At 39.2% G+C, this 26438-nt stretch overlaps 1 protein-coding gene and 1 long non-coding RNA gene across 3 annotated transcripts in view; one reads left to right on the forward strand and one right to left on the reverse strand.

Annotated features, from left to right (window-relative positions):
* The window catches only part of STARD13 (StAR related lipid transfer domain containing 13), a 246078-nt gene that overhangs the window by 42975 nt on the left and 176665 nt on the right, over nucleotides 1-26438 (forward strand). The gene's annotated exons all lie outside the window — the stretch shown is intronic.
* LOC118699310 (uncharacterized) lies at nucleotides 786-20882 on the reverse strand. Its single transcript, XR_004982055.1, has 3 exons — nucleotides 20869-20882; nucleotides 14336-14427; nucleotides 786-804 (listed from the first exon to the last, which is right to left on the reverse strand). It is a non-coding gene; the product is annotated as an uncharacterized LOC118699310 (long non-coding RNA).

Raw genomic sequence — 26438 nt, forward strand, 5'->3', positions numbered from 1 at the left:
ACTTGACTTTCATAGACATAGTTTTCATATGTAAATTTAAATATTCTAGAATGAAATTTGTTGAAATATGTTAATTTTCAGATCTTCTGACTGAATTATCTTGCAGAAACATTTTAGTGTTTTATTTCTGATAACACTGACTGTTTGCAGGAACACAATTTCATTTCATAGTAGTGCATTCTTGCTAAAAATAAACACTAAATTTGCTGACTTACATCTCAGTGTTAGCAGAAATGCAGCCTCAGAAATGCATTGCTCTTCAAGACAAACTGAAATGTCCTGACTCTTTGTCCATAGAGATGAGATTCAAGTTGTCAAAATAAGAATCTCTATACATGCATAACAAGAAGTGATTTGGAACCATTCCAGTACATTATACCAAGCCTATGCCAATATAAAGAGAACCTCACTTCCATACAGCTAACTTTGTACTTAGTGAAGTGCAAAAAAGAAACAATTTCCCTCTCTTTTCTTTCTTTTCATGTTTTTTTGGGCTCATGCTTTGCATGCAACACACGGTTTGTATAACTGGGTGACAGTATAATTTTCTACTGTGTTTTATAGCACTCTATGTTTTATAGAGGAAAGAACAAATTATAGAGTATGCCAGCTCCCATGGATGAGAATGGCAGGAATGTGCTGGGTTCAACCCTACGAGGCTGTCTCTTGTATTTTTTCTTGTGGGATTGGTTGAGCAGAGTTTTCTTCAGGGAGGTACGTACAGTCATACCTTACCTGTCTGCCCATCTGGTCAGGAGTTTGCATTTTCTTTTTTCTGCCCCGTGATACATTTGTTACAAAAGCCTAAAAAAAAAAACGGGAAACAAAAAAAAAAGATTGAGTGTATTCTATGTTATGGTGTTACCATAATGCCTCTTTTAGAGTACTTCTGTAATTTTTATTCTGGCAGGGTTTTCCTGGCTACTTCACATGTTGATCAGACAGCACACGATTGAGACGGAGCCTTTGACTTTTACAATTGTTGTTCACAGCAAGAGCAAAGCAAAGGGATTCAAATATTACTAGAGATGTATAATTAAAAATGTGTCCTGCCTGTGCTGACAAAGTGCTTCTGTGGCATTTCAGAGCTTGGGCAGAGTCAGACCCCTGGTCCCACTTAAGCGGTGGTGCAAAGGTCTCTCATAATACCAGCCTCTGGCTCTTTGTACTCTGGAGAGCCTGTGGGCTGCTCATGCCTGTTTCCCACGCTGGGGAAGAAGGAGTTCCATCTATGACACACCAGAGACAGAGGCTGGCATAATGCACAGGGAGAGCATTTTTTTGCAAATGAATGGAGCAAATCGTGCATCCCATCTCTCTAACAGAGATAATCCCTCTCAAGGTGCAACTTTTTCTTGTGCTTCTACTGGAAGGAGGCAGCTTTGCTCAAATGCCACCCCTTGTCCTCGGGTGTATGTAGCCCTTTGTGAAAGGATGTGCACTTTACACAAGGGAAGTAAAACTTCAGAAAAGTTTTGGTGACATTTTCTGTCTTGCTACCACTCATAGGGCCTTTTTTTTGTGAATTCCCAGAACTAAACACGGAGTGATAAAGTAGTGATTTTGAGATTAATTGATAGATGGAGCTTTCTGATAATCCAGTGTGGAAGAAAGGTCATGTGTTATCTAAAGCAGCTAAGTGTCATAATGATCTTTAAATCGGTATTGCATGCATTGCATTAAAATTTACAATGATTAATCATTAACAAAACCAAAGTGCTCAGAAATAAAAGTGGCTGAAGCTTCTTTATTGCAACATGTCCCAGTAGAAATTTTCAGATGAACCACCCAATTAAAGCTTGACAACATTTTGGGTTAGCTAGAAGGATGCAAATTGGTTTGAAAATTTTCAGAAGGACTTTCATGCCTTAAAACTTGAGCTAACAAATTGGAGTTTCCATCTTGGACTGTGAGTTCTCACTGAAACAGAGTTAGCACAGCCTCAGAGAGGAACTGCAGCAACCAACAGTCTGAGAGACCTCAAGGGGGTTTTTAGACTTTACCACATCAGAATCACCTATACCTGTGTCACCCTGATGTAAGTTTTTCTGAAATCTTTTTTAAGACCTCCACTGACAGATTATAAAGCCTGTTCAAATTCATTTCAGTACCCCACTGATGATTAGAAAGTTTTACTATGCTTTCGTAGTGTAAAATATCTTCTTGTGTTCATCATCAGTATGCAGAACAAGTTCTGTTGTTCTTTGCCTTCTGCCTTCCCTCTGCAGGGTCAATCTGGTTCATCTAGCTTTTTCTTGTAGGTCCTGGTTTCCAGACTCCCTGTTTCATCTAGTGTCTCAACCTGCACGCTAAATATTAATTTGAGCATGTTCAGAGGTAGTTACATATCTCACAAGTTTATCTGGAAAAAATACCAAAAAGACTTTTGGCAGTTGAGGCCATAGCAGAATCTAGGCTCTCTGAAATGCCCTTGGGACTGGCAGGTTGCATAGACACTGAAATGGGTATTTTCCTTCATGTTCACTTTCATCTTCTCTGCAATCATGGTTGCAAAAGTCACAGTTCCATTAATGATATTAATTCCTGTAGCCTGTTTTTCCTTATTCCTAGAGTATCCTAAGAAATGTGTTTCATTTGTTTGTGTAAATTGACTAAAACAAATCCAAGGTTGTGCCTACACTACGAAGGATGCCTGTACAGATAAATAGAAAATTCATCAAAACAGAGTTCCTGCAGGATTGGTTCCCAGGATAGTTGCCGCCTGACTCAGGTGAAAAGGGAATCTTATTCTCCTTTAAGTTCCTAGGCTGAATGTCTCCTCACTCCCTTGACTAACTCCAGCACAGCAGGAAGCTCTGTCGATGGAAGACACATGGTACCCCAAAGTACATGGACTATCACATGGGCAGAGGAGGGTGGATGTGGACAGAGGTGATGAGAGGACTGAAGCAGGAAGGCTGGCAGGACCTCAGCAGGTGGCACTCTTCCCTCTGGATCAGTGTGGGGAGGGAGCTGCTCCCAGCAGTGCACAGCATCACTCTGCTGACACACCAGCTTAGGATGCAGAGCGAAATCCAAAGCCTTGACCTCTTTTGATCGCTGGGGTTTTTTAATGGAGTTGTCCTTGATTCATGTATAAAAATAGTTTCCTAAAGGTTCTTGAAATTTCAACTCAGATAACCTGCCTAATGAGATGTCTATCTATAGCCGTGGCTCTGTAAATTATTCCTTGCTCAGGCAGTGCAATCCTAACACAACTGTGCTTTGATGTCAGACATCACTGTCTTTCTAGACAGCAGTGGTCCTGGACTGTACAGTGGGAGCATTTTGAGATGCAAATCCTTGTATTCTTACAGACTGTGTTCTGTGTTGTGCTGGCTTGTCAGTCAGTCCGTTTGCAGGGTGAATTTAGTGAGAGCTTAAACAAGGTAAGCTTGAAGTGTAACACGGTATGATTGTAACCTTACTTCTTAATGAACTCTTTAAACAGGGAACCTGATCTGGGTGTCTTGTTCACCTTAGCCCTATCCCTTGTAGCAATATAAAGAAAAGAAGAAGAAATTTCGGCAATAAATGGTTATAATGAGTTTTAATCCCCAAGGTGTACCTGTACCAAAGCAGTACCTCAAGGATTTCTCACCTGCTTTCTTGAAGTGTTGTTTTCTGACAATGTATCTGAAGTTTCAGCAAGGACTTGTATTTGAGTCTTTGTATCACAGCAGGAATTCAACCCAGGGTCAGGATTGTCTGATTCTTCACTGACGGAGGCTTGCAGAGTTGTTGACTTTGCTTAATTGAGGAGCCTCCCTTTGTTACAGTCTCTTCAGAAGTTTTGGGTGGTAGGTAGCTCTGCGTCGATTTATTGGCATTTCTCTCCTCAGGGTATATTTTTATTAAGACATATCAGAAGAATGACTTTTTCTACTAACCACTGGGTTTTTTTGTATGCACCTCTTTGAGAGGGCTCCTTAAGACATAATAGCGTGAGTTTACTTATGTTCTACTGGCTGGCCTGCTCTTTCTGAGAGAGATTGATTTTGATGCCTAACTGTCCAGCTGTGTATGCCTCTGTGATGTGGAGTTCCAGCTGCGGTGAATGGATTAAAGTCCCATCAGCAAGAATAGCTTGTGCCTCTTGGGGAAAAAAAAAAACATTTTTTGCTCCCCAGAGCCCTGGCTAGGCTGTTGTACCTGTGGCTCCAGTCGTCTTCACTGGCACATGTGTAACACACTTACTGTCCTCCTGCAATGCCATTCTCTTAGGATGTGGCAAATGAGAGTATGGTGGGTTTTGCTGACTGTCTGACACAAAGTTCATTGGGACAGGGAAATTTTTTTCCAGTTGTAGCTGCGTTGGAAGTTTGTGGCCAAGCTGCCCACCCAGTCACTGCCTATTGGACAAGAGTGATCTTTAGTGGGGAATCTTACAAAGGTGGTTGCAAAAGAAGTAACTCAGCCTTTCTCACAGTGGCTGAGGTGATGGTGTCCAGGGAGTGTACATCCCTAGTTTGGGTGGGCTGCTTGGGGGAGTGCTGTCGAAGGAAGAATACTTCTGCTTTATTTACAGCAGGTATGAACATGATATGGTCTTTTCTGAGAAATATGTATCATATCTATTAAATAGCCATAATTCCCAGATCATTTGAGATACAGCCCATAGTGGTTCAAATTCAAGATTAATTTTTTTCACCACATCAGAGGTTCATGAGGTTCAACAATAGAGATTAATTCCAAGACTTAATGCATTATCTCAGACTGAACGAAAAACTTGTAGTGAGGACTAGAGTAGGTCCAGATTCTCCAGACAATAAAATCATCCAGGCCAATCTTGATATCAAATCACATGGATAGGTAGTGTATTTGTATAGTAGACATTCTTATATCAAACAAGCCTGTGGAAGGTGGGTTTTTTTTTCCCTTTAAGACATGAAATACTCTAGGGTACTAAAAATTATGTTAAAAAGGTCCCCTCAAGCTCTTAAAGGAATTATTGGAATGTTGCCCTGTTCTTCTAAGTTCTTCTAAACCTTCTGATGTTTACATTTTTGTAATGGAGTTTCTCACACGCTTTTCATGTAAATAATGATTGTTTTGCATTCCTTTTTGGAGGAGGAGAGAATTGATGGACTGTTGGTTTGACCAGTGTGGTTGGAGAGGTGTCAATTTCATCCTCCAATCCATGGTCACTTTTGGAATTCTATAAATATTGAGGTTCAGAAATAAATCTTCCCTTTTTTGCCTTGGACATCTCAGAGTGCAAGTGTCATTCATTTCGTGTTGTATTGCAACACTGGTATGAGACATTCACCAGCTCTAAAGATCAAGTTCATTATGGGGTAAACAAAAATTATGTGGGAAACTAAAATTATGTACCATATGGCACATCTAAAATACTCAGTAATTTGGAGAGATGGTTTGCTCAAAACAAATTTTACAGCAAACCAAGCTGTAAATTTTCTATTGCTTTGAAAAATCACCATGAATACACATACTGAAATGTGTACCCTGTCCCACTTCTTGAATGTAGGTTTGAATGATTGTATTCTTTTATTTTACATAAGTAGACATGAGACCATGAGACCTTTTCAACTGTAAACCAGTGTTGATTAGCATTTTAGAGTAGGAACCTGAAAACGTTCTGTAGACATGACTAAGTTCATACCCAGTGTTTCCTGACAGGCATTTCTGCAACAGTAAATTTCATCTGATTCTGGAATGTTTGCATTCCCTGCTTGCTTTGTCAGGAGAAAGACAGCCACATGCAAAGAGGTGGATTGCAATACTGAAGTTTTCAGACCCAAGAAGGACACTATCTTCATTTTGCAGCTGGAAGGCAGAAGGTTGGAATGGAAGTGATTGCCCAGCTTCCTCCATGAGGTCTCTCACAGTACTGGAAGGATCAATCAGGTCTTTTGATCTTCAGTCCTGCACTATCAAGACAAGATTGTCTTTCCTGATCTGCCAGACTCTCTTGTGTACTCCCATCAACACTTGCTTTGCTTCTTCCTACCTTACCCAGAATATATTATATAATATATAATATTATTATATTATATATAATATAATAATATTATATAATAATATATATTCCAAATAATGGTATTTTCTTATATAAAATATAAGAAAATACCATTATTTGGAATACTGCTTTTTCCTTCAGACCTACAATACAGTAAGGTATATCTTGAACATTGCTGTCTGAGGCATTCAGGGTACTGTGATACACATTAAAATCAGTGTAGTTGCACTTTTTAGTGAGTCAGCATCCCAATAACGTGGTTGACAGCCTCCCAGTTTATACCCTGTTCTGTCTGCAAAGGTTGCATTGGCAAACCAAAGTCTTCTGGCAGCTAAGAAGATCCCTCACTCAGCTGTAGCACACGGCTGAGGGTCTGAAGGGTAAGAGTTCCCCCAGTCTGACTGACAGGTACACAGGTGTGGTAGGCATTTCAACACAGCAGATCCTGGCTCATGCTGATTTCCAGTGTGTATCATCTGGCACTTCTCATTGGAGAAGCAGGTCATCTCCTGGAATGGCCTTTTCTTTCTCTTTGGTTTTGGCTGACTTTATTTGTTTTGGTTTTGGGGGAGAGAGGGTGGGAAAAGGGGGCAGGGTTTTGTTTTTATTGCTTGTTTTGTTATTTTCATTCTTTAGGGTCTAAAAAAGGGAAAGTGCAAGCATAAATGAGGCTTTTGGGACCCACACATTTAGTTGCATGGATCAGCCATCTGCTTTGCATGCTCTACCATTGCTTCTCGTTATGCACTTATTATGGGAATATTTATTCTATGAATGACTAGCTGTTTGCTCTAGATATGCTTCCATCTGCATGTATATTTGCTAAACCACTCCCCTTAGGCATATGAAAGTTTGGCTTTCCCTTTCAGATGGCTATAACCATACAATTAGATATGCCATATCATCAGCAGCATGCTCAGCTCCCACGTCCACTGCAGGATGCATATGTGGAAGATGGACTGGCAAAAACAATTTGCACAACTCCTGGGGTATGAAAAAGGTTGAGTTTTAGAGTGACAGCCAGTAAAGAGGGAACCTGTGTAGGAATTTTGGAAGCCTTAGTGGTAACAATATAGTAAAAATAACTGGGGATGAGCCATAAACACATCTGGGTATAAATAGGGCAGTGGATTGCTAGGAATGATGAAGTGGCCCTGTCAGATGGTGTGTGCCCCATACCTGGCAGATTTGCCTTCACTGAAGCTCCCAGTGAGCTTTGAGGGGAGCTATTTGAGGAGAAGACCCCATAGGCCTTCCTTCTGAGAGGATCTAGAACAAGACTGAGTTGCAGATAAGGCTGGGAAAGACAGGCTCTGATTCCTGAATTACTTAAGATTTCCAGAGTTGCACAGTTCATGCACCATGCATGAACTGCATGTGGAGTGGAAAAGCAACCAAAGTAAAGATGGCTTGGGATTTAGGGCTTTGTTTGCTTGCTCTATCTGCTGCTTTTGTTTTGTTTTTCCTGCAGTAAATGACTCGAAATTACTAAATTGTTACTATTTTCTCACTAACTCTGCTCCTGTTAAATTCTAACTGAATCCTAAGAGACAAGGCCAGATCCTCAGCAGAGTCCATCACATTTGCCATATGGTACCACTTTTCTTGACTAGCTTGAATCCAGAAATCATGTACTTTTGAAAATCAATTATTCTTCTTCTCAGGGTAATCAACATGGTAGCATTTTGTCTTCAAAAAACTTTATCCCAGGAGCATGGATGTTTTAAGTGCTTGCTAGAGACCCAGCTATCCCTGGGGAAATTATGTGTTCAGGCATATCTCACTTTAAATAATTTTTAAAATACACTTTGCTTTGTCTTGTGTATGAGTTATGACCGTAATGACTTCTGGTTCTGAGTTTCCTTTCTCTGCATTATCTCCCTCTAGACTTCTCCTGATGATAATGCTGCTCAGTGTGGAAATGAGCCAATCTATTTACCTGACATTTTACCAATGTGCTGTTAGGCTGCTTTTTATATTGAAAACTATTAATGCCCTGAATCTCATATTGTGAAGATTAAAACTGACTCCTCAGGAAAGCATACAGTAAATCTCAGTGTCAGGGATGGATATAGCCAGCCAGTGGGCGCTGGGCTTTTGGAGAATGCACAGGTAAAGCATAAGGCATAGTGGCTTACTGGAGGCAGTTCAGTCCCTGAATGTCCTTCAGCACAATGAGCTCCAGCAGACTTTGGCACAAAATTGCAAGACCTTTGAAGAATGCAGCAGTTCTACTGATGATCGTGGTGAAGGCATCTATTTTCTCTGTTTAGCCCTACCTTATCCAAGGAACTCTCGATGAACTTGCATATTGAAAGACAAAAGATCAGAGATTTTCAGGCATAATGGCTTTCATTGTTGAAGATTGTATTTTTTCTTGTTGTTTTTTTACCTCTCAAGAAGACATTGGTTAGAATTGGTGGTTTGTTTGTTCTGTTTGATTCATGGCTTTTGAGCAAGTATATTGATATTACACAACATCCTATCATTAACTGCTTCTCTGAAGGTTCTCTTCAGGTGTTTTGCAAATCATTGCTACATTATAGGCTCACTGTTGGGACCAAAAATTTAAGACATGTACTTGTAACTTAAAATTGCTTTGCACATAATGCAAAAGCAGGCAAAATTGTGGCTACTTGAATATTTGAGAACAGTGTTGTCAGCATTGTGTAAGAAGACCCTGTGCTAATGAAGGCTTTAGTTCTAGTCCTGCAGGTCCTGGGGTACATTTCTTCCCATGGAGCTTTGCAGGAGCCCTTCTACAGGAATTTCTTCAAGGCCTCAGAGCAGCATGCCCAAGGGGAAGTTCAGCAGCATTGCAAGCACCTAGACCACGGGTTCCCAACTTTTAGATAGTTGATTTCTCACTAGAGTGTATTGATAATGTATTGTGTCTTGTTTCATGGCTTCACTAAAATCTCTCTCTGGTCTACTGTATGTCTTCTTTATAATTTTTCTTGTTCCATGACTGTCCTCACACATTCTGCATCCTTACTTCTCCACCGCCAGCTTTGCTGACCGAGCCAGGACTGAGAATGAGGTTGAAAACCAGACTCTATTTGGCTAACATCACCCAGAGCCACTGGAGGTGTCTCTGCACCATGATCTCATGTGATTATCATATAGGATATATAACACAGACATCCAACATTGCTTCATAAGGATCTGTATGGATCTGATCTCTGTACTTCATCTGTAACATGGTCATGAATCACCACTCAGGTCCCTCATCCCTCAGAAAACTTAGGAGTCCTTCACATTTTTACTCCAGTACAAATGATTTCATAGATATAGAGTTGGTTTATTCACCGTGGAAAATAATTTCTTTATGTTTCGTTAATGTGCTGCCTCAGAAAAATTAGAAATAATTGCAGAATAATCAGAAAGAACTTGCTGGCAGATGAAAAAGCTAATTTGTATGAAAATCAAGAGCAAAAATATTGTTTAAGTAGGCTGTATTTTCTTTGGATACATGTACCTCAGCGAAAGAATTTCATTTATAACTCTTGATATAAATAGTGTGATAACACTTCACAGAACCTCCACTTATCAGGGGAATTCCAACTTCTTACAGAAACTGAAGCATGCTGGTTGTCATGCCATCCTTGTAAATATTTTATGTTGGCTTAAGACTCAAGGGCAGATGTCTATTTTTACTTAGTGTTTGTGAAGAATTATGAACCTAAAAAGCTTTTGGTATAAGGCATTTAGCAGTAGCAAAGCCAGTTCAAAGCTGTCTCCAGAAACAGAAATTGCAGAGCACCTTTTTTGTTTGTTTTTATATTATACTTAATGTCTGGTATACTTCTCTGGCAAATATGCCTGTAATAAATAGTTGTTCCAAATAACAGCATATATTCAACAAAGTAGCTTGGAAGTCAGTATTCAGAAAGTGTAGCCTTCCTTTTCCCTGAAAGCAATTGCTTTGCATTGACATCTTCAGCAGTAAGTTGCTATTTGTATTCCTTTTTTTTTATTTTATTTTTTTCAGCTGCAGCCTAGTATTGCCTGCCTGCCGAAATAATGGAATTCGTAGACTGGCAGAGATAGTGCATCCTGTATTGTCTGGTGTCCCAGCAAAATTTCCTGGATATCTACTGGTTTCTCAAATAAATTATATAAAACTTCTATTTGGGTCCTAATCTGAAGTTCTTAAAACCACAAAAAATGCATCATGTGCTTATGATTAAAGTGAGAAAGTTTAAGAGCTAAAGACTATTACTGTGCAGATTAGCAGTGTAAATGTTGAGCTGCCTGGGCCATATGGCCTGGCTCCTCAGCTGCATTCGTGTGTTTGCACACAAGGCAGAGAGATTCATTCAGACACTTACAATTACCCAGCTTTAATACTGATTTTAAAATTCAGATTACAATCATTTCATGCTCTTTCTGTATCCCTGGCAGGCTCTGAAAGCCAGGCACATTACCAGTGTGCATGGCCATTCCTACTTGTCAGCTTCTGCCTGTGAGTGCCAGGCTCGACTCAGTGCTGCTGCGAGAGGCCGGTGTGTGACATCAGTACTAATTAAGTTTGAATACAGAGCTATGTTTGAGAGCCAAAGGAAGTGCAGGAAGGAAGCTGAGTGTCAGTGAGTCATGTCAGATGAATGCATGGCAAGCAGTTATTGATAACATACAGCCAAACCACAATGTTGATTTTGGAAGATTTGGCATGGGAACTAAAAGCAGCATCCTGACCTCAGCTGCGATTTTTTTGTATTCAGATTTCCAATAACACTGTTTTGGTTTATTTGGAAGAATTGTTTCTTTTCAGATTCTCTGTCTTTATTTATCTCACAATTCTTCTAGAATAAGGACCCTCAGGGACTCGAACGTTTATTCTGTGTGAACAACGCCTCAGCATTTTTGTGAAGACTGTCTACCATTTTCTGTGTGAAGGAAAAATGTCTCTTTAGTGGCAGGCACCCTGCCTTGTAATTTCCGTTGTGTGAGCTTGGACATCTGTGTGATTACCCTCTGGGAACACTTGCAGCTTGACACACATGCATCTAGTCTAGCTATTTTTAATCATTGCTTTTCAAGTATCTGTAGTGAGTTTGGTGACATGAATGGGAATAGTGTTTTCCAAATTTGAGTCCTTTGGTATTTGCTTTTTGTAGTTTCTCAACCCCACTAAAATCTCAAAGTCTCATAAAGGTTAATCAATTCCAACTGTCCAGGAAGCTTCATTTCTTGAAAATATTACAGTGCCACAGAACTTGAATGTAAAGCCGCATTTGAAGAAATAAGAAATATCAAATTCCTGTTTTAAGTGTAGCCATAGTTATTTTAGAACATGACCTACTGGGAACCACGTAGTCTTTGGGCTTTTTAAAAGTTATTTTCAAATTGAAATATGATTGTTTATGGTTTTGGCTAAATTTATAGGAAAGATGATTGTTCAGAATCAGCAACAATTACTATGATAGTGGTTCATTTTCCTGGATAGTTTTTCATTTTACTCCTTGGGACAAAACTGATCCCAGGTAACACTTGTTTCCTTACTTATCCCATTCTGTCACAGCTCCAGGGTCTATACCTTTACTGTTTATCTTTTTCTGTACCACATCTGCCATTGTCAGTGTGTGAAGTAGTTGTAAAACAAGACCTGAGACCTGAAGTAATGATCCACTTCAGGTCTCAGCTTTCTAACTGACTCTTATTTTAATCAGTAAAAGACACTTGTAAAAGCACAGCACAGTATTTGGACTCATGAAACCGTATTTTAAGAGAGGTTACAGAAGTGAAATTTGATTATATAAATCTCATTGTACTGATCAAGTCATGAAGAATACCTTGTATTACAAGTTATAAACTGGTTATTTGAAGGTTAATAGAGCAAGAGATGAAAAAAAAAAGGCTTTAAAGAATTCCTGTAAACTATATTTCATTTCCTTTGCCACACTGTAGGATCAGGTAGATCTATGTCACTTCTGAGAGATGTTTGTATGCTCTCTTCTTGAAAACCTCTCATAACAGAGACCCCACAATCTCACTGTGCAACCGTTGTTTTGCTATGTTTTAACATTAGAAATTACATTCTTTAAAGTGTAGTCTGAAGTTTCTTGCACATTAAAATAATTTCCTCTTGTCCTCCTCAGCTGTGGAAAAAAGATTTTTCCTTTCTCGTTATGCATTTGGAAACTACTCTCAGGTTTCAGCCCACTCTTTTCTAGAACAGTCCTACTTCATCTAGTTTTCCTGTGCAATTAACATTTTCTATATCCATGATAATTTTTTGTTTCTGATCTCTGGTCTATGCTCTTTTTGACATGCATTGCCTAAAACTGAATTTTTCAGATAAATGCAGTTCAATAGGAAGCACCCTAAAGTTCATGGAGCTCTATCTGACACAGGAGACTCCTAACTCACAAAAGTAACCCCTCTGGATTCAGCAGAGACACGGAACTAAATGCTTCTTTGTGAGAAAGGAGTGCAGTCCTGCCACTCAGGTCTACCAAACTTTACAGCAAGGATCATTTTCCTCATCCATCACTTCAGTCATATTCTTTTTTTCCTCCCCAAGATTCAGTCATATCCTTTTTTTCCTCTGTCTTTTGCTGTATTAAAGGTAAGGTCTTTATTTTCACTTGCAACTTCCTTAATAGCCTATTCCTTTCTTATCATGTACACTTCTTGGCATACTCGCTCATCTTCCATCTCTCCATTCCCCAATCCCAAATGCTTAGACTTAAAAGTGTCTTAGTTGGGACCTCACACTTGAAGAAAATTCTTTGTAAACAGCCAGGACGCAGCAACAACCTTCCTTTTAAAGCCTTCTTAAAAGTCCATTTCTGCAAACCTGGGTAGGAGCTGGGCCATTTGTACACCACGAAAGGCAGTGCATCAAACAAGCACAGCTGTGGTGCTTCTTTTTTCTCTCCAGTCTGCAGGCATGTTGCCTCATCTCTCCTTTACACTTACAAGGAAAGCTTTTTGGAATATAGGGCATGATTTATGTGTCAAATGAGAAGTACTTCACACAATAGATTGGTCTAGAGTTAACATGATAATCCTGACAACAGTGCTCGTAAATGTGCTAGAAAGATATGGCCCTATGCAGATCTTACTGCTGCTTGTACAAGGAGCCAAGTATTTCCAAGACAACTCTTATATCTTCACGTATGTTTTTCCAACCCATAGAATTATGCTTTAATGGTATTTCCACAGGAGAGCAAGGCGAGCCAAGGACCGGTCATTACAGAGGCTTTTCCATGTAATTGAGTGGTTCAAAAAAACATTATGAAATATTATCTTGGCAAAGGATGTAAATGTGAAGAACAGCTGGTAATCCCATGAAGATCCTGCTCATCTATAAATTAATACATGCCACTGGGGATACTGACAATTTGTCTTGGAAGTGAAATGGTTGAAAAGAGATTTTGGCGCTCAATCAGCAAAGGATATGACACTCATAAAAATAGAATTACATTTATGACACAGTACAATAGTTATTTGGTTTTGGATATATTTATATTTATATGAAATCAAGCATCTATTTCTGGTATCTATGTGTGTGTAAAAATTAAATTTCATTCCATTGGGAAAGAGTCAAAACTTCCTTTTTTAACTTTTCAGAAGAGCATAGCTTCTACCAAAAGAGCTCAATAAAATGTATTTGCTATTTTGAGGGCCTCTTCTTTGAACAAATGGTTTTCTTACAGCCCTCCTCCTCCACTGCTTCAGTTTTACAGCATAATGAAAACAACATGCAGCAAACTGTAAGTGAGGTAGGACCAGAAGAGCAGTTTTAGAGGGGTAGCAGCTGAAGACATTGCTTAACAGTTACATAACTGGAAGGAAGGCCAGAAGATATAAATGTTTCTCATTTATCCATGCATATGTAGATATGCACATAGATGTAAAGAAAGAATGGTTGCTAAATATGCCTTTGTGCCATAAATATGTGTGTGGATAAATAGGAAAGATAATCAGGCATCCAGGAAACTAAATTTGCTTTATGTAGTTAAATTTATTGCAGATATGTTGGCAGTAGACTGTCAACTTTGCTATGTGTATACGGGATGATTGGTACTACCTGTTTTATTGTTATACGATACACTACACCCCATGCATCCTTCTATCCAGGGACTCCCAAACAGAACCAAGGTAGTTTTATGTATGTACTAGTGAATCCCTTCAAATTAATACCCATCTCTGTATTCCCTGCCTCACTTCTTCCTAGAGTATGTGTTCTTCCACAGAGAAGCCCTCTCCACCTATTTGATGCAGATCCCAACACTTCAGTTTAGGAAACCTACTTTCATCACCAAAGTAAGAGTTCAGTGCTCTCACTTGCTTTTATACAGCATTACCAAAATCAAAGAGTTTTTGTCTCTATATTTTGTATCTCACCTGTCTTCAGGTCTGCTCTTCTTCATTACCTCTTCTCCCAGGTAACAAGTGACAGGATGAGAAGAAATGGCTCCAAGTTCCACCAGGGGAGGCTTAGATTAGGTATTAGGGAAAATATTTTCACAGAAAAGGTTATAAAGCATTGTAACAGACTGCCTAGGGAAGTGATGGAGTCACCATCCCAGGAAGTATTAAAAAAAAATGTGCATATGGCACTTGAGGACATGCTTTGATGGTTAACTGTTGTTCTTCTATTATTTCTCTAGAGTCCCATATTGTTATTAGATTTCTAAAGTCCATACCTCTCTGGTGTATTCTCATGGCTGCAGATCTTCACAGCATGGACTCCTTCTTCTGCATGCTGTTCTCTCAAGTCAGGGCTCCTGCAAGGCTCTCCCTGACTGGCTATCCCGCCCCCTTTTATCCTGGTCATCTTCATCGGTTACAGCTGCAGCCCAATTAAGGACATCGCAGCTGCAGCCCATCGAGGGCAACCAGGACCTCTGGGGCAAAGCCTCTATACACATATTCAAATACAATACATATCCTCTACTATATTTCCCCCTTTGTTTTTACTTAAGTTAACAGTTGTACAGATGTTTAAATACAATACATTTTCTCATGACTCACAGGTCATGCACAACACCCACATTCTCCCATGACTCACAGGCCACGTATAACCCACATAGCTCCTTGCTCAAAGGCCATACTCTTTCACAGCTCCCTGACCCGAAGGCTATGTTCCGTCGCAGCTCTTGGCCACCACAGCTCTCGGCTGTCTTATCTTCTGCTAGCAACCACCGCAGCTCTTGGCTGTTCCGTCGCAGCTCTTGGCCGCCACAGCTCTCGGCTGTCTTATATCGTCGCAGCTCTTGGCCGCCACAGCTCTCGGCTGTCTTATGCTCGGTTAACTATCACGTCGGGATCACCACTTGTTGTTCTTCTATTATTTCTCTAGAGTCCCATATTGTTATTAGATTTCTAAAGTCCATACCTCTCTGGTGTATTCTCATGGCTGCAGATCTTCACAGCATGGACTCCTTTTTCTGCACGCTGTTCTCTCTCTGGTCAGGGCTCCTCCAAGGCTCTCCCTGACTGGCTATCCCGCCCCCTTTTATCCTGGTCATCTTCATTGGTTACAGCTGCAGCCCAATTAAGGACATCGCAGCTGCAGCCCATCGAGGGCAACCAGGACCTCTGGGGCAAAGCCTCTATACAGATATTTAAATACAATACATATCTTCTACTATATTTCGCCCTTTGTTTTTACTTAAGTTAACAGTTATACAGATATTTAAATACAATACATATCTTCTACTATATTTCGCCCTTTGTTTTTACTTAAGTTAACAGTTGTACAGATGTTTAAATACAATACATTTTCTCATGACTCACAGGTCATGCACAACACCCACATTCTCCCATGACTCACAGGCCACATATAACCCACATAGCTCCTTGCTCAAAGGCCATACTCTTTCACAGCTCCCTGACCCAAAGGCTATGTTCCATCGCAGCTCTTGGCCACCACAGCTCTCAGCTGTCTTATCTTCTGCTAGCAACCACCGCAGCTCTTGGCTGTTCCGTCGCAGCTCTTGGCCGCCACAGCTCTCGGCTGTCTTATATCGTCGCAGCTCTTGGCCGCCACAGCTCTCGGCTGTCTTATGCTCGGTTAACTATCACGTCGGGATCACCACTTGTTGTTCTTCTATTATTTCTCTAGAGTCCCATATTGTTATTAGATTTCTAAAGTCCATACCTCTCTGGTGTATTCTCATGGCTGCAGATCTTCACAGCATGGACTCCTTTTTCTGCACGCTGTTCTCTCTCTGGTCAGGGCTCCTCTAAGGCTCTCCCTGACTGGCTATCCCGCCCCCTTTTATCCTGGTCATCTTCATTGGTTACAGCTGCAGCCCAATTAAGGACATCGCAGCTGCAGCCCATCGAAGGCAACCAGGACCTCTGGGGCAAAGCCTCTATACAGATATTTAAATACAATACATATCTTCTACTATAGTTAACGTGGTGGTGGTACAGGGTTAACAGTTGGACTTGATCTTAAAGATATTTTCCAACCTCAGTGATTCTATGATATGTATTATCTTGTTTCTGTTAATGATGGTTAGCTGATTTTAGATTTCTTTTTTCTTATTTTTATTATGAAAAAAACAGGTGTCTGGTCACTGTCTTTTCTGTGCTGAATTTTGCACATTTAAGGTTTTTTCAGTATTTTTATGTTTGATTTTTTTAATGTAAAAGCACCTTTTTATTGAGTGAGGTGTACAAATACACCTCTGAATGCTCAGCATTTGTACCTGGGAAAGAAAAGGAGAACCAAAGGGAGCACTAAAATTTTCTTCTAAGTAGTTATTTTTTTCCTACTCCAGATCTCAAGCTATGACTAGACACAGGCTGAATTGTGATCCAGATTGTGACTGTTTCCTTTGTGGTCAAAGGCAAAAATGCTTCTGATTGCAGACCTGCATCCCAGATTTCATCCTATAGCCTCAGGTAAAAGGGAAAGGACAGCCTTAATTGTAGTCTTCCTTTCTTTGAACATCTAGTGGCATTTCCAATAAAGCCAATCCATTCTGTACCTGAGAGGAGTATCATCTATCCCTACATCTGCTATTCAGTTCAAATAGCCTGGGGGCTTTCTAGAGTTACGAATCATTCTGTGAAAACCCTCCTGAGGTCTTTTGATACAGCATCCCAGATCAAATTGATATGCTGCTTCTGCCTTCTCTGACCTATGCAGTGATGTTGATGGATAAGACTCTATTTCTGTTAGTTTACTTGCTTTAGCAAGCGCTGGCTTAAGTGCAGCTTCTGCTGTGTGTAATGGCAGATGCTGCCAAACGTGACTCACATTTTCTCTTTGTTCCCTGGTACAGCAGACTCTCCAGTTGCTTCTCAGCATGAGGAGCAAACTTATTTCTTAATTTAAAAAAACAAACAAACAAATTGGCAAGAGCCTCAGACAGCGAGATGTTTTGGGTAAAAGGCTGTGCTCATTAGCATTTCTTCAGTAAAGAACAGCAAATTTCCAAACCACGCTGTCTGGGGCAGGTTCCTTACCCTATGAAACTGTATGGCTCTGGAGAGGAAGGAAGATAGTACCTCTCCAGGAATAAACAGCTTTTCTATCACATTTCCCTTGCTGGCTGTCCTAAATGCATGACACACGATAGTGCAATGCTTTCCTTTTTTAGAAAGAAAGACTTCAATGACAGAACTGCTCTATGCAATTTAGTATATCATATGAATTTTCTGTAGTAGAGGAGGTCCTCTCTTGTCTTCTGGACAAGATTGTCTGAGTAGTTAGCAGAGAAACTCTGCCCACATCTATTTACCACTTTTACAGTTTGCAGGTTAGCCTCTTTGCAGGTGTGCTGGAAAGAGGTAGATTTCCTTTCTTTGCAATATCTTTCCTCCATCTCCCCTTCTTCTGGAGAAAACAGCCTGTTCTCTTCTGCTCACCTGCAAAGCACTGCCCAAATAAGATAGAACTCCTGTAATTTCAGAAATACAAGGTGCAGAAGTTTGTTCCAGCCACCAGCAAGGAAGAGGGATGGAGGTCATGTTAAGTCTTTCCTTTTCATCCAGAGCCCTCATGCACTTCTTCTCTGAAGGGTTTCAGAACCCACCACAACAGCCTTCAGGAGCACACTGTTGTCTGCTTGGAGGATATGTGAATGTAACTGTGCAGTGAAATGCACTTCAAAGTACCTGCTGCACTCTGCTTTACTGAGCAGTGGTAGAAAGGATGCTCCTGCATGTGGTTGAAAGTTGAATCCAGCCTCAGCAACTTGGTTTGCCACAATCAGATTATCTCATATGAGCTCTGAGTTGAACTAAACTGTCCCACGCTTGATTTTGTTTTGGATCCATGTGAAATAACAGGGAATACCAACTCCTTTGTGTCAGAACCAGTCTGTTTGCAGGATCTCTATTCCTTTTGCTTTCATTGAGCCACCTTGCATTGCAAAACTACTTCTTCTTAGAGACTTGAGAAAGCCAAAGCAAAATGGTATGAATGTGATTAGGATAGCCTAGCATGGTCCCATAAAATTCAGGTTGGCAACTGCACTCAAACTGTTTCCTTATGCATCTTACCTGCCAAGCACAAAAAGTAGCTCGAAAGACAGGTTCAGTCAGGGTTGGGATTTGATTTCTGAGTGGGGCCAATAATTCTAAAAGCAGTTCTTTAACAGAGGTTTTGCTTTATTTTTTTTCTCTTTCCAGTTAGGTCTGCTTACATGAACTCTCCTTTGTCCTGTATTCAATCCTCATTAAGGCTCTGTTAGATTTTTATTTGTACTTTTCTCATACCAAAATATATAACAAAGTTTGGAGAACTAGGTTTGGGGCAGAAAGCTGTAATTTAGGATCTCTTCCACTTTCAGTCACTAGCTTGGGTTCCTCATTGCTCATCTCATCATGCTGAGCTCTCATGAGCTGGCAGCTGTTGTGGTCCATGCATCACTCCTGAACTGATCTGAAAATTCCTGCCAGTTGCAGGAACTGACTGACAGATTGGCCTGTTATTAGGTCTTGAGCTGTGTTATAAGCAGTTGCCAGGTTTGTCTGTTTCTGCAGTGAGTTTTGGCTCCCATTTCCATCTTGGAGAAATTTTTAATGTTCTTTTTCAAAAGTTGGCATCGCTGATACCAGAACAGCATACTTTTTGTAGCACTTGATTTGATTTCTGTACTTTAGGTTGTTTTCTTTCCTCTCAAATGACTGTACTTTACCTACTGATAAAATTCCTTTTCTACAGTCTTTGATTAATAAGTAACATGGACTGTGCTGGCTTGGGAGGAGAGGATTCAGAGAAAAGTGCTGCATTTTAACATGAAGTGAATTGAATCTATTTGCACAAAATTATGTGGAAAGAACACACTTCCAAGAAACCATGTTATTGAAACATGCTCTTCTGTTTCTAGTAGTTTGATCTGCAGACTTGCTAATTCTAATTTTATGTAGGCTTAAGGTGACCTCTTTCTCAATGTAGAGCTACCTGTCTTGCATGCAACACCATTTTAATGCAAAGATCCAACCCTGGCGATGATGATTCTGTACTGTACTGTTACAGGTTTTTTTATCAGTGGTAACAAACCATGACATTATTTAGTTGGCTTTAAAGAGAAACCACGTGTGAAGTAGAAGGCATAGAAATTACAGAGATGCTGCAAAGAAAAAAGAAATTAACTAAAATGAAACAAAAAAAAAGTAGGTCAATTTTGGCCTAACTTTGTTCAAGTTGTTTCTTTTAAATATGAAGAGCAGAGAAAATAGGCAGATGGGAGTACAGAAAAGGGAAATAAGCCAAAGTGATTAGCCCGGCGACCTTCCCTTATTTCTGGTGGATTTTGTATGTATGTGCACTGTGCCATTGTTTCTGATGAATAAAATTAACATATTCAATTTATATCCTAAAAGAAGCCTAAATTCAGTAATTTCCTCTGTACTGCAGTTCCAGTTTAAGGTGTAAGTTTTAACTTCAGAAATTGTTGTTATTGTTGTTTGTTATTTTTCTGTATTTTGCATATTTATGTGCTCAGATCGAAGACACCTAAAAAAAGAGAATAATAGTTTTATAAAATAGCATTAGGGCTAATTAAGAAAAGAAAATAGCTCAGAACAATGGCATTCTCCTGGGGTTTTGTTCATATGCCATTTTTAAACAGTTGAACATTGAGTCACTCAATAACAGATTAGCTTATTCATCAGCTTTCTAAGAGCTCCATTTCAATGGATTTCTTCCCTTTCTTATATTCTTTGAAATGATTTATATAAAGGAAGGTTTTCACTATGTTGGTAAGGGTTTCCCAAGAACTTTCCAACTAATGCTTAGTTAAACAGATTGAGTGGAAATTTATACTGTAATTAGTTTGATGAGTGGATTGTGTTGCACAGACCATGTTACCCAGAGTTTTCCACTAAGGAAATGAGAAGAACCTAAGGCAAAGAAAATTAAGTTATTTCACTTCTGGCTGTTATTTATTATTTTAAAACATAATTGTAATTAATGATGACTTTTTAGGCACCTTGTAGTGTTCTGTTTAACTCTTCTTTGAATGTTTGCTAGGCATTTTGGGAGGCCTGTTATTTGGATGAGATCCACAGTGTCTTTTTTCAGGATGGCCAGAAACACAAATTTCAAAGGGCATCACTATTGCCTGGTGAGTAGGCTTACATAGAATATGCTGCTAACAATATGGGACTTAACCTCCACCCAGAAGACTTGGCTCCTGTGTAGAAATAGGTCTATTCAAGCAATTTAATTTCAAAAATCCAGTGGCTTGAAAAATAATGAATATGGATATTTCTGACACGCAAAAAGGTGCCTGAGTTCTTTTGTCTCTTTGCTAAACACTTTGCTAAACACTCAAAACCTACTATAAGAAATGTATGTCATAGTATAATTTCCTGCTTCAAGAAAAATCTGTTTCCTATTCCCATTTTTAAAATTCATGGCTTTGGATGTTGGTGTTCCGGGGTTACAAATTAAGACGGAGGTCTTGATGTACCTTTCATACACATGCATTTCTTAACATCTTCCATGTTATACTTTCCTCCTAGGACCAACTGCTCTTTTCATGCTCACTCCACAGTTAACAACTCTGAGTGGCTCCTCTGTGAATCCTCAGAAGGTCTGTGATTCTTTTGAAAGATGGTCAGTGCTTCTTCCATGATGTCTTTCATGATACTGCACACGAATTCACAGAAAGACATTGCCTTGTTATCCATGTTATTCCCCTTTCTTCTCTGTGTGTATCCTAACATCTCAGGAACTTTTTTTAGCTTGGGCATGCCAGAGAGTGGAGTGTCACTGAGCTGTGATGGTGACAGACTGCTCCATTTATTTAGGAAATAAACAGACTCTCTTCTTGCTGTAGCTCTCCCAGGTGCAAATGTTTCCATGTTGTCCTACACTTTACCCCCTGGTCAGTTACTGCATCCCCAGGTCTCATTTCAGGCTGCTCATTTCAGATGCTGTAACCTGTTTCAGCTGAAGGTTTTAATGGTTGGGAAACCTGCTGCCTTTTCAGTGGAAGAGGTGATGGAGGTGCTTGCAAGAACTGTTCCTACAGCAAATCCTGGGGAGATGAGGGGGGAAGTAGAGGTAAAAATGAGGAAGGAAGGGGCTTCAGGATAGTATCTCAATAGCAGGGACCAGAACCTGCAGGAGGAATGCCACAAGAGCAGAGAATTTGTGTCAGCATACCAAGGCCATTTACCAGCCTCTATCACATTATTTTGCATTACAAGGCATCAGTTCTTATTTAGCAACATCTTTTCTGTCAGCTCCTCTGTAATTCACTTGCTGAGCACTCAATAAATATGTTTTTAAGGGCTTGCTCTGCTACATGAATCCAATTCTAAGTTTCACATTGTTGGAAATAGAAGTGTTTTGAAAAACTTACACAAATGTCTACTGTCTCCTTGGAGGTGACTTTGATACCAACTTTATGTTTTTCACTGAGAGGTATTTACACTGAAGAAAGCAACTTGGCATGAATGACTTTTTCTATTAGCATCTACTTTCACATAGTCTTTTCACACCTCTCATGGTGCTGCTACATTTTTTGTCTGGTTCAAATTTTCCATGTTTATTAGGTACCTTCTCTAAACCTTAGTACTGACTCAGAGGGGTCAGGAAGTACCACTGCAGACCTTCATGGGACTATGCAGTGTGGCAAGACAAGTGCTGCACAGAGCTGCAGTTCTGTAGAAAATGCTGTTTCTACAAAATGCATGTGATTTTTTTGGACTTTTTACAAGTAAGGAGAGGTGGTCATCCTCTTTAAAGGCAAAACCAGGTACATTTGGAGAGTGCTTTATTCAGGAGATTATTCTGTGAGATGACCCATACCCCATACAGAATAACTGGCTCAGCTGTAAATGTTTGCATTGTAGACACTTGTTACTAGATGAAGTCAATCCCACATGTGCAATGTACTGTTATATTAACTCAAAGTTTTGTTACAGTGCTAAAATTTAACCTCTTGATGATTTGGAATATAAAAGCACTTCTTTTCAGTTAAATGTACAAATGAGTCAAGTATTTTCGATATAGGTTTGGGGTTTTTTTCATACCTTCCATTAATTTGATTCTTCATTATTTATGACAAAAATGTTGCAATGGAAATTCTGATTTTCTTTTGACTCCTCATTTTCATTTATTCTGTTCTGTTCTTGAACCAAGTCTCTTCTATGCAACTGCCTTAGCCACTGCTGAAGACAGGTATGTTCTGTAACAGCCATCTTCCTGGGAATAAAAGAGTTTGGGTTACAAGGAGGTGTCCCTTTGCAGTAAAGATTTTCAGGTGGCCTGCACTTCGTGTTCCTAGCCTCGTTTATGTTTGTTTAATTAGCCACTAAAAACCTATATTATTTACTATACTTCATATCTCTTCTCCAAAACAAAAAAGGCAAAATCTTATTATCTGAAATTATGAGACTTATGGTTTTGGTTTTTTAACCAAAATGAAACATAATTAATAAAATTATGCAGTAAATAGCCTTAACAACCTGCTTTGCTAATTCCAATTAATAATGTCATCCAATGTATTACTGCATCAGTATTGTGTTTGTTCAGTGTTTCAAACTTCTCCAGCAAAGCTAATTTATTCTGAAGTGCCAAACCAGAAAGATTTACTAATTGTTTCCCCTGCAAAACTGTTAAGGTAGCCGTGCTTTTTTTACCATCATGTCAGCATCTCAAAACAAATTGAGAAGACTCTCATGGGTGACATATTTAGCTGCATAATGTCAGCTATTAGATAAAGGCAGTGACAAGGATAGTGCAGTTAAATACCTACTCTCTAATTACATTCTCTGGGAAAATTAGAAGTATATGAAAACACAAAAGTTATTACAGTAATATACAAATTTAATGCTCTTGGTTACTAATATTAAATAAACTTTCTGACAAAGCAAGATCCTTAGACTCAACCTTTCTCTTTGACTCCTGGAAAAGCTTGAAGGCAAACAACAGATAGGTCTCAGGAAAAGAATTTTTATATACTTTTTAAGTATACTGTTGCCTTCAAAGTGAATAAATTAGAGTTATAAACTGTATCCATTGTTCAGACACTATGTGATATGCTCAATGTGCCTTGTTTTATAAGTTAACATAGAGCTTGCATTATAGTATCTTCAGAATAATAATATTAAAAAGCTAAACATTGTAAATATGACTTTAAAGAAATCCTGCTTTGCTAATGACTTAGGAGAACAGTTGGTGTTAAATTATCCCTGCTACCAAATGTATAAATCTTTCAAAATATCACATGAATGTTACATAAATTGCTCGTATTTATTATTCTAATAACAGTAACTATATGATGCTATTATTAAACTATATAATTAAACTATTACACTCTTGTTTCACTCTTATGCCAAAAGAACTAAAATCTGTAATTTGCTTCACAAAAACAAAACAAACCTTTCAGGTAGGTGTCTGAGAAGTGTAACTGATTTCTGTTGCATTATTGTAAAAGAAAACTATAGAAAAATGAACAGAAATCACTAGTGGCACTGTTTAACATATTCTGACTTGTAGAGTCTTTCTGTATTGACCTTTTCCTTTATGTTTCCTAGTTTTCCCTTGTAACACCAGAAGAACAAGGTCTGTAATTGTAATTAGATCAATCTGACAATGAGTCACTCTCTGGCAGCTAAAGAGGAATCGGGAGAAAAATAATCTAATCTTAAACATGAGTGGTATTTGCTGGAAGGAAGGGAGGAAGGGAGGGTGTATGTATTTTTTTAAAGGGGAATGTAAAACTTGCCATGAATTTCTTAATTTTTTTCCTAAATTTTTTTCCTAATCTTGTGCTTCATGATCTAGAGTAGGTGCTGAGTATATTGAAAAATCAGAGCAGTATTGAAATCACCTGTAAATACATATTTCCTTGTGTATGCAAAGTGGCATGTTTCAGTTTTTAATTACACTGTTAGGGGCAGAACTAGTGGCAGAAAGATGGTCATGTCTATTGTTGTATCCATTATCCACTGGCACCAGTTCAGAAATTGTAAACATCTCTAGTAGGCACCTGAGCATCCTGATCATAGAATGGTTTATATTGGAAGGGAACTTAAAGATCATGTATTTCCAATCCCTCTGCCATGGGCAGAGATGCCACCCACTAGATCAGGTTGCTCAGAGCCCCATCCAACCTGGCCTTGAACATTTCAAGGAATGGGGTATCCACAACTTCTCTGGACAACCTGTGCCAGTGCCTCACTACCTCTGAGTGAAGAATTTCCTCCTAACACCTAATCTAAATCTTTCTTAGTTTAAACCCACAGCCTGCTCCCATCAGTATGAAAAGTGGCTCTCCCTGTCTTTTTTATAGGCCACTTTAAATTCTGCAAGGCCACCATGAGGTCTTCCTGGAGCCTTCTCTTCTCCAGGCTGAACAACCCTAGTACAGCAGGCCTAAGTACAGCTGCAATCTTGGCATAGCAATCTACAGCTGGCTGTTGTGAAATGCTGAGTTCTGGGGATTTCTGAGTTCCTTGTCCTCTCTTGAGCCCAAATGCCTGAGTAGACTTTTTATTCTCCATCCTCTCAAGATCCAAGATTGGATTGCACTTTTGAGGATAAGCACACAACTGTGCAGTGAGTGTTCCCCTCGCAAAATGTCACATTTGGTGTAGCATCTAGAATGAAAGTCTAAGCTAGGCTGTGAGGTCTTCAATCCAAGGATGATCCTTTGATCCTATACATATGCATGGGGTTTGACCTAGTTTTTCATCTATTGTGTGTTCCCATAAAAAAGTGACCTTATTTCTGGTTGAATCCTGAATGTGAGGCACTTTGTAATGTAAGCAATAAAATAACACTACATAAATGGTAAATTGCTGCTTTCTCTGTGTTGCTGTCTTGAATTTTTACTTTAATCTCATATGGATAAAGCTCTCAATATGTGTTCCAAAACACTGTGACTAGCAAAAAGCTGACAGGTAGTGTACTGAAAATTTACAACACAAGATCAAAAACTCTAAAACTTCTGGAGAGAAGAGAGCTGGGTACATTCTGATACCAAATGTGGAAAAGCCCTTGTGCAAAAGGTAATTTGAGTGTCTCTTTCTTTCCTTCAGAACTCTTTAAAATGAAAGTCACCACAGAAATGTCATTGTCTGACTATTTACTAAAATAAAAAGGTTCATGCTGGAATGTATTTTAGTCAAGAGAGAGCTTAGGCTTGCCCTAGATTAGATATGAATTATATTAGACTTGACATAGAATGAAGGTGAACATTGCAATACATCACAGAAAAAATGCAGCAAGAAATAAGACTTTTATCTATAAAGAGCCTTAAGAATGTTTAGCATGAAAACTGGAGGAACTCCAGGTAGTGCATCATGGTGCTACATACACCCAGCATTTGCTGCCTGTTTGGATTTGTGTAGCTATGAATTCAGACCAAAGGGGTACAAAGATTCTGAAATAGAAAGAAGTCAGTGAAATAATGATACTTCCTTAATCTCACAGTAGATTAATATGTAAGGCCTCTTCTCCTTTCTTAAATCATCTGCCTAGAGTTACATATTCTCATTCTTTAATCATGTAGATAATAAGGAGGCTTGACACTAGCTGTGATATTTGGTGAGCTAAAATATGCTGTCATAAAATACATTGTTGAGTCTGTTTTAATACTGTCCTGTTTGGTGTGGTGTAAACATTAATGTTTCAATTGATTTTTTTCTTCTTTTTGTCAGCTGTAAAATATTAGTAGGTATTTCTAGTGATAAATGGGTTTTAAAGATTGCCTAAGATACTGGAGGGCCTTGAATGTGAAGGTGCAAGTGGCCATGAAGCCCCAGATATTGCTGCAAGGGATGAAACATTTGAAGTTACATAACAAGCAGATAGAAATTCCAGATATTCTATAATTAACTCTAGCAGTTCATAATAAGGTTCTATGTATTTGATAGTCTCCTTCAAGCTCTTGTGAGTGTTGTAGGTCCTAGGTTAAATCAAGACCTAGCCCCCACTCCTGAGGTACAGCTAATCCTGGGAGAAAGCTGGGTTATGGAAAACTTTCTTCCATAAGCTGTCAAGAGGTCAGCAAATTTTGAAAACTCA

The sequence above is a fragment of the Molothrus ater genome, chromosome 2, assembly GCF_012460135.2.
Source record: "Molothrus ater isolate BHLD 08-10-18 breed brown headed cowbird chromosome 2, BPBGC_Mater_1.1, whole genome shotgun sequence".
NCBI lineage: Eukaryota > Metazoa > Chordata > Aves > Passeriformes > Icteridae > Molothrus > Molothrus ater.